The sequence below is a fragment of the Amblyomma americanum genome, chromosome 7, assembly GCF_052857255.1.
Source record: "Amblyomma americanum isolate KBUSLIRL-KWMA chromosome 7, ASM5285725v1, whole genome shotgun sequence".
In the NCBI taxonomy this organism is placed as follows: domain Eukaryota; kingdom Metazoa; phylum Arthropoda; class Arachnida; order Ixodida; family Ixodidae; genus Amblyomma; species Amblyomma americanum.
In genome coordinates, this window is record NC_135503.1 from 62,442,270 (window position 1) to 62,451,617 (window position 9,348).

The following is a 9,348-nucleotide window of genomic DNA, read 5'->3' on the forward strand; positions in this document are numbered from 1 at the left end:
TGGAGCACTACTCTAATGCAGTGGGCAGTGAGGTGGATCTGTTCGTGCCGCTCTACTTAAGTTGATGAACACAACGACATCCAAACCGAGCACGAGAGACTTCAGTTTTGTGCTTCAAATTTTTTAGGCCAGTATTGATGTTGATTTTTTGCCGCTGTTAAGTCACGTTATCTTAATACTAAAAACTGATGACAAGCAAAAACTACTATTTGTAAATGGCTACATACCTATCATGCTTTCTAATTTTGGTTATAAAATTTTTGCTACGGTCCTCTCAAATCAGCTACAGCTTACAATGTCTACTTTACACCTCGTCGAACATGTGGCTTGAGGGAATGGTCAATACATGCAGTGCCCAGAGCGTTACAATATTGCAGTGAAAGTCATGAACAATTGGCACTGCTGCAAATTTACCTGGCAAAAAAGTTCGATCTTCTTTCAATTTTTTTCAGCTGGGATGCGCCTTTGTTACAAAAGCTGCTCCACGGGCTTGATTGTAAATTGCTGTCCTTGACAACCAGTCCGCATTAGGCCCACTCAGAAAGAGGGTAACCACTGTCCCCGCTCCTGTTTGCACTATACTTGGAGCCACCTTTCACAAGGGTCAGAAATAGTAGAGCCGTCAATGTTTTCGTATTGATAATGAAGTTGAATTTTTATGGCGCAGGGGCAGCTTTGACCAAAGAGCGCCATGGCACAAGGTATTCTTCTTCGACTCGAGATGGGATCAAAGACCAATTTCCCAAGTATTTCACCCCTCATAAGCCGAGCTACCAGGCAGGGAAAAGCTTGTACCCATTGTATCACTGGTGTGTACCCAGCGGCACTGGGGATCGAACCCCGCACCTCCCGCATGTGAGGCGGATGATGGTTTTTGTATTAATAATAGGTCACGAACTGAAGATATAAGCTTATGCAGATAACCTCGAGTTTTCTGCGCTGATAAGCGACACCTGCTGAATATGCTAGTATGAAATGAACATGTAGGCCACCCAAGTGCCTTGACATCCCTTTGTGTGTCTATAAGGATTGTGCACAATATTGGAAAGAGCGCGTGCTAACTATTCAGCTCTATGCTCAGAATAGTTTCCCCCATGGTCTCAATTTGTGACAAGGTGACAGCATGTAGTCTCTCTCTCGCCAGTAAAATTTATTATATACTTCAAATTATTCATTGCACAGACTTCATATGCAGCGTTTTCACAGAATTATTTTCGCTACTTTTGTGGAAGGACACGTATTTTGAATCAATGAGGCATGATAACCTTTTCAAGCCTGTAAGCGCTGACCGCCTTGGTTTAGTCCACTTGTTTGTCCGACAGATAGCTTCACGTTTAAAGTTTTTCCGGGACACTACATACCAATAGCGCATGCATTGTAGCAAGTCAACTTAGTTCATGTTTTACCGAGCCTCATTCTGTCTTCTTATGTTTCTGATCGTCCGTGTTTGTGGGGATTAATGCGTCAGTTGAACTTGGCTGTTCGTTTTCTGCTTGTTCGTTTTTCGTCTGAGATCCTGTGTCCAGTGCCGAGGAAATGTTTGTACGGTTGTACTGTTCCCTCCGCCCATGTATCGCTCTGTCTATCTTGGTTTACTCAGACATAACGTACTCAAGAGAGCAAGTAAAATGCCCCTGTCACCTTGTACAAAAACATTTTTGCATAAGCTACACTCCAGGAACTTACCCGTTAAAACATGGTTAGAAAATAAAAGGGTATTTCTGCGTGTACGGTAAATTGCAGCCTATGTGATGCTCCCGATGGGACTGAGCATTGTTTCAGAAATTGCAAATAGGCAATCTTCGTCTGGGATACCATGCAGCGAACGTTTAAAAAAAACGACTTATTTTGACATCGCATTCTATGCGACATCTCACTGCACTGCTATTTGTTCATGAAACCTTAGATGTGTTCTTTCTTATTGAATTATACAGCCTCTGGAAAACACGCATGATGGACCAACATTGTGAATATGTTGTTTCTACAAAATAGCACTTCAGTAAAATCATTGCACGCCTAAAAGGAGTGTATACCATCTGTGGGCCAATATGAACTTTGGGACGCAGGGACGTACAGAGGCACATTGAAACATGAAAAAAAGAGCTACCCTCTACGTCCCTGCGTCCCAAAGTTCACGCTGGCCCACAGATGGAATCATACCATTTAGCCCAGAAGAATGCCATTTAGAGTGTATGCCCTGATCGAGATCGAACAGGTGTGGAACCCGCTCTTAGTGCCGTGCTCTTCATAGACTTTTTTTCTATTGTGTTGTTGTTTATGTATGTCGTAATATTATGTATTAGTTATGTTATCTGCATTGCCTCTTTTCGCGTGCTTGGTTGCTTAGGCATGTCGTGTTATCCAACGTGTTGATTTCCTACTGTTTTCCTAACGTTTGTACACAGTTCATGTATATAAAACATTGAATCACTGTAATAAATGCCATGCTGAAAAAGAAGAATGCGCAGTGCTCTAATGAAGTGGCCAGTGAAGCTGATCTGTTCGCGCCAGCCTAGGTTCCAAACCTGCTTCGGGACAAGCTTTAGTTTTCTATCATTCATGATGATGTAAGCACTGCCGATGACATCATGAGGTCACGTGGGTTTTCAGACTGACTGCCGCAGACAATTACAACGCCGGATTTTTCCGCCTCATGAGCCATATATATTGTTTTCGCATTTTAAAAAATGGCACCGCCACCTTCTCCTCATATATATGTTGAAGAAAAGTAGAGAGAGCCTTGCTCATTTTGGGGTACCTGTTGTTCCCATCTTCACTTGATGAGTGTATTGTGCTCCAATGTTGATTTGTACCCCCCATTCAGTGAAGAAGCTGCGGATATGCACGTACGTTCGTATGCCGCAGTTAATTGTGCAGTGTTTCACATTATCAAATGCTCCCTCCAGGTCTAAAGCCAGAACAACTCTGTTGCTGATTTTTGTGGGGGATCGGCTACTTCGTACTTCTGTTGGAGGAAGATGCCCTGCGTTGGGTCGGCTACACAACTTGGAAAGTTCATGGCAGCGCTAGGGCTATGAAACCGCGTGAAGAGGTGAACATGGGGATTGCTTGAGGCTGGCTTTCAGACGCGTACTCATTTTTCACGCCACATCGCTGTCCAGCGGTGAAGTCAACCTGACTAACTAAAGGTGGTTGGCGGCCCTCCCCTGGTGCACTTAACTCGCTCGTTTTGATGCCGAAGAAGAGATGAGAAGAGATGAAGAAGAGATGAGAGAGAGAGTTTTATGAGATAATTATATTTATAATGTGATGGTAGCATGATAAGCAATGTCCAGCTCCAAAGCACTCTGTGCTGCGGCTTTGACGCGATGCAAGTCAAGACCAGAAACGCCTAGCGAGCGTCGCCGGCGCGTCTGCGAGCTGCGCGTTGCTGCAAGAGGCGCGTCACGTACTAGAGCACATATAGACAAGCGTCAGTCACAAAGTGACTTTGCAACAAAAGGTCCGGCCTGTATATTTTTTAACAAAAGCTGCCCTGGAGAACAATGGCAGTCGCGCAACTGCCTCTACGGCAATGAACGTTTGGTGCGCACGCTCATGTTTCTTAGTGTTCATATACAGTGTTGTGCGTTTTTATCGCTGAGACATTCAAAAATTTCCCCGCCTCAACCGCTGGCTCATTTGCGGTGAAACTGCACACAGAGCTTGCGTATTATGGTAACTTTTGTATCGTAGCAAGTTTGACAACGGTACTTACTTAGTTCAGGCGCACATGATGCGAAAACGTAAGCGTCTACGAGAGATCGGCGAGCCAAAACCCGCAGACGACGCTGCGTTTTTATGGAGGAAAAACGCTAAGGCGCCCGTGTGCTGTGCGATGTCAGTGCACGTTAAAGATCCCCAGGTGGTCAAAATTATTCCGGAGCCCTCCACTACGGCACCTCTTCTTCCTTTCTTCTTTCACTCCCTCCTTTATCCCTTCCCTTACGGCGCGGTTCAGGTGTCCAACTAATATATGAGACAGATATTGCGCCATTTCCTTTCCCCCAAAAACCAATTATTATTATTATTATTATTCGCTGAGAACCGGCAGTGGCGCCATCTGTTTTCGGCAGCGAAAAGCCTCACGACTATGAGGCGAGGCGCTGAGGCGAGTGTTGCAAGGAGCGCGGGCCCTTTGAATATGCCGTTCCGGCAGTTTCGTCTGCTTCAACTGAAGCGCTTACAGTATTTTCGGCTAACTGAGCGGGAAAAATATCAGAACAGCTGATTTAACGAGGCTTTACCTTGCAAAGAACATTGTTTGCAACGCTCGTCTCGGCGGCCTTGTCGTAACGCTTTGTACTGTCGAAAACAGATGGCGCCACCGCCGCCCGTTAGCGAAAAAGCGTCGTCTGCGAGTTTTGGCTCGCCGATCTCTCGTAGACGCTTACGTTTTCGCATCATGTGCGCCTGAACTAAGAAAGTACCATTTTCAAACTTGCTACGATACAAAAGCTACCATAATACGCAAGCTCTGTATGCAGTTTCACCACAAACGAGCCAGCGGTTGAGGCGGGGAAATTTTTGAAAGTGTCAGCGATAAAAACGACAATACTGTATGTGGCGGCAGGGTATTGCTTGTTGCAGCAAAACTGATAACTAGCTATGCTATTTCAGAGCAAAAAATAGGTGACATTTGCAGTGCCCCCACTGTTCAGGCTATACTAGGCGCAACCGTTCCGATCTGTTTCTTATACGCAGCGAGATAGTTGAACACGTATCGAGCTTGCGCGACTGAAGTTGATTGTTCCGGATTATAAACATTTAAACTGCTTAATTACGGAATAGGGGTAGCACTTGCCACACTGATTTCATCCTTGAGCATTGATACTTGATCTTCGTGCGTCCTAGTTCAGATCGACAGAACAGCACTTCATGATATCGATTAAAAAGAGTCGGTTAGCTGTAACGGGCGAAAAATATACGGTCGTTGAGAAAACTAATCAGGCGACGAGGTTTGTTTCATAGCCGTGTAGTGAAGCACTTCCGTCACCCATTAAGCTCTAGCTCTGTCTAAGGTAGGGAGAACCGTTGTCCTTACCTTTCGAGACCATTTTGACTTCAGGAGTGTAGTAAAGACTCTACTCTTAGACTGAAAAACAAACCTTGTTGCCTGGTGCCTTTTGCAAACACACTACCGGCAGTGGCACTACGAAGCACATTACGAATTCTCAACCAGTGGGTACTTATTAAATTTAAGTGGCAAGCATACTTTCCTTGGAAGTAGTTATGCTTTGCGTTTTATGTAAAACCCAAAAGACATCTCTTACGTCAATGCATATTTAGTTGCAAATTGTTTGTTTATGTGCAAAATTGAACGTTTTCATTCGTATTGATTCTACCTGTACATCAGCCGGTGCTAATGTACAGGTACAGCGCTGAGGCACATCCAACGATACTGTAAAAATACCTGTAGTGGTTGCAGAGCCACCATAGTCCTCAATATGGAAAATAATAAAATCCCAATCAGAAAGGATGTGAGGCATGAAGACACGATCTCTCCAGCTCTGTCGGAGATAAAAGAAAAATGGAGAATATGCATTAGTAATCTCTGACTAGCTGATGGCATTGCCTTGATATGTAACGCAGCTGGCAAATTTCAACGCATGATCAAAGTCGTTGACAAGCAAAGCAAAACAGTGGGTCTAAACTTAATGTGTAGTGATCTGAACTAATTTTCAACAGTCTTGGAAGGGCACAATTATAGTTTGCGATTGGCAGTGGCACATCGGAAGTTATCAAAGAATACACACACGTAGTGCAAGTACATATCTGGACCACGATAGTGAAATGGCTAGGAGAATAAAAATGGGTACGGCGTATAGGGCAGGTACTTTCATGTCATGAATAGCAACTTAACAGTATCAGTTAAGGAGAAAGAATACAACTGTTGTATCTTGTTAATACTAACCTAAGGGAAGGAAACATTTAGGCCAACGGAAAGGCTGAAATTAAATAAAGGACCGTGCAGTAAGCTATGGAATGAAAAACAATACAATAGATGTAACGTTAAGAGACAGGAAAAGAATAGAAGGAGTTAGGAAATGAACGCAAGCTAATAATTAGTTGAAATTCAAGAAATGGGCATTGACAGGACACGCAATACCATGAGAAGGCAAGTGTATTGGGTAGAGGAGATGAGGAAGTTGACGTGGATAAGGTAGCCGCAGCTGGCATTGTATGTTGCTGTTGCATTCTGGCAGAGGACAGCAACAACATATCGGAGGGTCCAAATTTGCCCTACAGTGAACGTAGTTAGGCCGATGATGATGACCTAGCTGGTACTGTGCCTTACGGGATGCGTTCGAATGATAGACTTATTTCAGGCTGACGGAGGATTTCGTCGTACGCGTGGCCGACTTCGGTCTTTCACGTGACGTTTACGAGGACTACTACCATGGTGATAACCAGAAAACTAAGCTTCCAGTGAAATGGATGGCACCAGAAAGCTTGGAGAAAGGCATCTACAGTTATGAGACAGACGCTTCGAGTCCACGAAGAGATGAAGCCGTCTGGAGAATTTGCTGACAGTTTTTGCTAAAGCCGTAGTTATAAGCTCCAACATAAATTCATACGCTTGTTCATACCAGTGGTCGTATGGTGTGCTGCTTTGGGAGCTGATAACGCGCAGTGTGACGCCGTATCCGGACGTGCACAACTGGGAAATCTTCAACTTTCCTCAGTCATGCCAGACTGGCTTATGGTCAGATCAGCTCGTAAGGAAAGTGCATTTATTTACTTCAAAACTACTAACAAGGGCCGCTGACCACGCTGTGACAGTGTCTTGCGCGCGTCATTAATGTGAGGTCAGCGCCCAAACCAGCAGTGAACCTCTGTGCTTGGGGCACCATTTGAAGGTGCAAGTGCTTGTGGAAGTTTTAAAGCCGGAGTGTAAATCCCCCTCGAGGTATTCAGTCGAGGAACTAGTGAGTCAACAATTGTTTATCTTGCAGAATCCTGAGGCCTACTCCTCTCGACTGCTTTTCATTGCAAGCTGCCATGAACTTACTTGCACGTACGTTGCAAATTTTCTAGGCTAGCTAGCCTAGAAATGAACCTTCCTGCATGCACTACAGATGCAGCTTTGAGCTGCCTTCCTGTGGTACAGTTTCAAGTAAGATTGGTTAGCATAATGACGTCACCTGAAAATCGCATCGGGTGGCTGGTGCGGCGCCGTGCTTTTCAAATACACATGGCACTTTTGTTATCGGCGTGTTCCAAATCAAAGCGCCGAGTGTTGCCATCTGCCACTCCGGTGCCACGTCACTAGTGGTAATCTTTTTCACTCGTGACTGTACATCCCGATTCCTGCAGCTACGCTTGTTAATACCAGTGCTTGCAATGAAGAATGGGCCAATGTATGCATTTTACTGATCATTAATTACTATCTTGAACTACCACTCGTTTACAATGTTTCCACAAATATTATATATAACACCTTCCCTGCGTTTCATGTAAAAAGAAACTTACTGCACAACTTAAAAAAAAAGTGTGTTGAATCGAATTTGTCGTTCCTGTGCCAGTTTCAGCCTTCAGGGTTAGTTGTATCCTACACGCGACACATTTTACTTCTCTATACCGGGTGTTTTCTTTAACTGTTTACAGATCATTATTTTAAACCCTGCGAGAGATACGTCGGTGTGGTCTGTGCAGGTGGATTGTACAGCAAGGCGGACATTATGCACGCGATAGAGCTCAGTGATTAAACAATTAATTAACTAAATAACTTTTTACTGTTCATTTTAGGGGACAACATTATATTAAGATTTTGAAGGCTGTTAACGTAAAAGCTGAGCCCAGTTTTTAAATCTTCTTTATCGGCAATGCAGTTCGAAATATTTAATGTGAAAAATGCGCTTTTAACTTGTAAAGTTGGCTTCCCGCAATACACATTTTTAAAATGGCACCACTAGCATTTCTAATACAGCTAATACGGAAGCCGTTTGACTATTTCATGCCGTAGAAGCAGTTAATTTGATTTACGCGACAATACTATGCCAAGCGGCCCCATTTTAAAAATGGGCATTGCAGGAAGCCAACTTTACGAGCCAAAAAATGTGTATTTTTGACATTAAATATTTAGAAATGCATTGCCGATACAGAAAAATTTATAAACTGGACTCTACTTCTATGTTGACAGCCTTCAATTTCTTAATATAATGTTGGCCCTTGATATCAAAAGTAAAAAAGTTGATTAGTTAATTTGACTTAATTCATTGTTTAATCACTGAGCTCTATAACGTACATAATGTCTGCCTTGCTGTACAATCCGCCTGCATAGACAGCATCAACGTATCTCTCGCAGGGTTCAAAAAAACGACCTGAAACAGTTAAAAAAAACAACACCCGGTATACTGCTAAATGCTCAAGAGTGACTACGCGATGATATCAAAGCATTCGAATGGAAATTTGGTTTGGTTTATAGTGTTTAAGGGCCCAAAGCAACTCGGGCTATAGCACGCCGTAGTGAATGGCTCAAGATGATTTCGACCACATAGAATTCTTTAACGTGCACTGACATCGCACAGTACACGGGCTTCTAATATTTCACCTCCATGAATGAAAGTGACAGCATACGCAGAAGATGACACTAAGTGAATTCAGGGCATCGTTATGCATTATGCTGTTTCATTTAGTGTCCTTTCACGGACGTGAAGGAAATAAGACGGTGAAAAACAATATTCATTTTAATGGCTGCTTACTATATAGGAGGCATTCACGTTAAGTCATCCGCAAGGGGCACTAAGAGCCAGCGCAGCAATCGACATGGTCGCGTTTGCGCGCTCGGCCGCCGCAGTAATACGCAGCATTTTACTTCTGGTGATCTTAACTGTGTCTTTCGCGTCTTGTCGTAGATAATTTTTGTCTGACCTGATCTGTCAAACCATGTGACTGAGTGGATGTGCCGTCAACTGCACGAAACAGAAAAGAGCGGGCATGTTGAAAACGTTCCACTTTTTGAAAACCTCGACCCATACTACCACGGAGGTGCCAGCGTGGCGTGCGACGTACAGGACTGCTGCCATGCGTCGAATTCAGTGATATCGATGCCCGTCTGATGCATGGCTTAAGTATGGCGATAGGCGAAGAAGTTAAAGCGCACAAGCCTATGACAGGGTGCACCTGTTTACAAGCAGGCGAGCCGCCAAAAGCCGTGCGTGAGGCTTCCGACAATCGGAGCGCTACGTTTGGAAAGGTGAGTTATTCGACACGTCTGTGCGCTTAGTTCGCATAATTGACAAGTTGCTACTGAACCTAGCGGAATCGCTGCACATGGCTTTGCTGCAAAACCTAGATTTCAGGTCTTGCGCATTTGAAGCAACGCCCAGACAACACCAAACGTCC

At 44.1% G+C, this 9,348-nt stretch overlaps 1 protein-coding gene across 3 annotated transcripts in view; it reads left to right on the forward strand.

Moving 5' to 3' along the window:
• The window catches only part of LOC144099223 (hepatocyte growth factor receptor-like), a 64,582-nt gene extending 62,130 nt beyond the window's left edge, over window positions 1-2,452 (forward strand). For all 3 annotated transcript variants that reach the window (XM_077632369.1, XM_077632370.1, XM_077632371.1), the window contains one exon: window positions 668-2,452. The gene's annotated coding sequence lies outside the window, so the exon portion shown is untranslated. The remainder of the gene's footprint in view (window positions 1-667) is intronic.
• The last annotated feature ends 6,896 nt before the right edge of the window (window positions 2,453-9,348 follow it).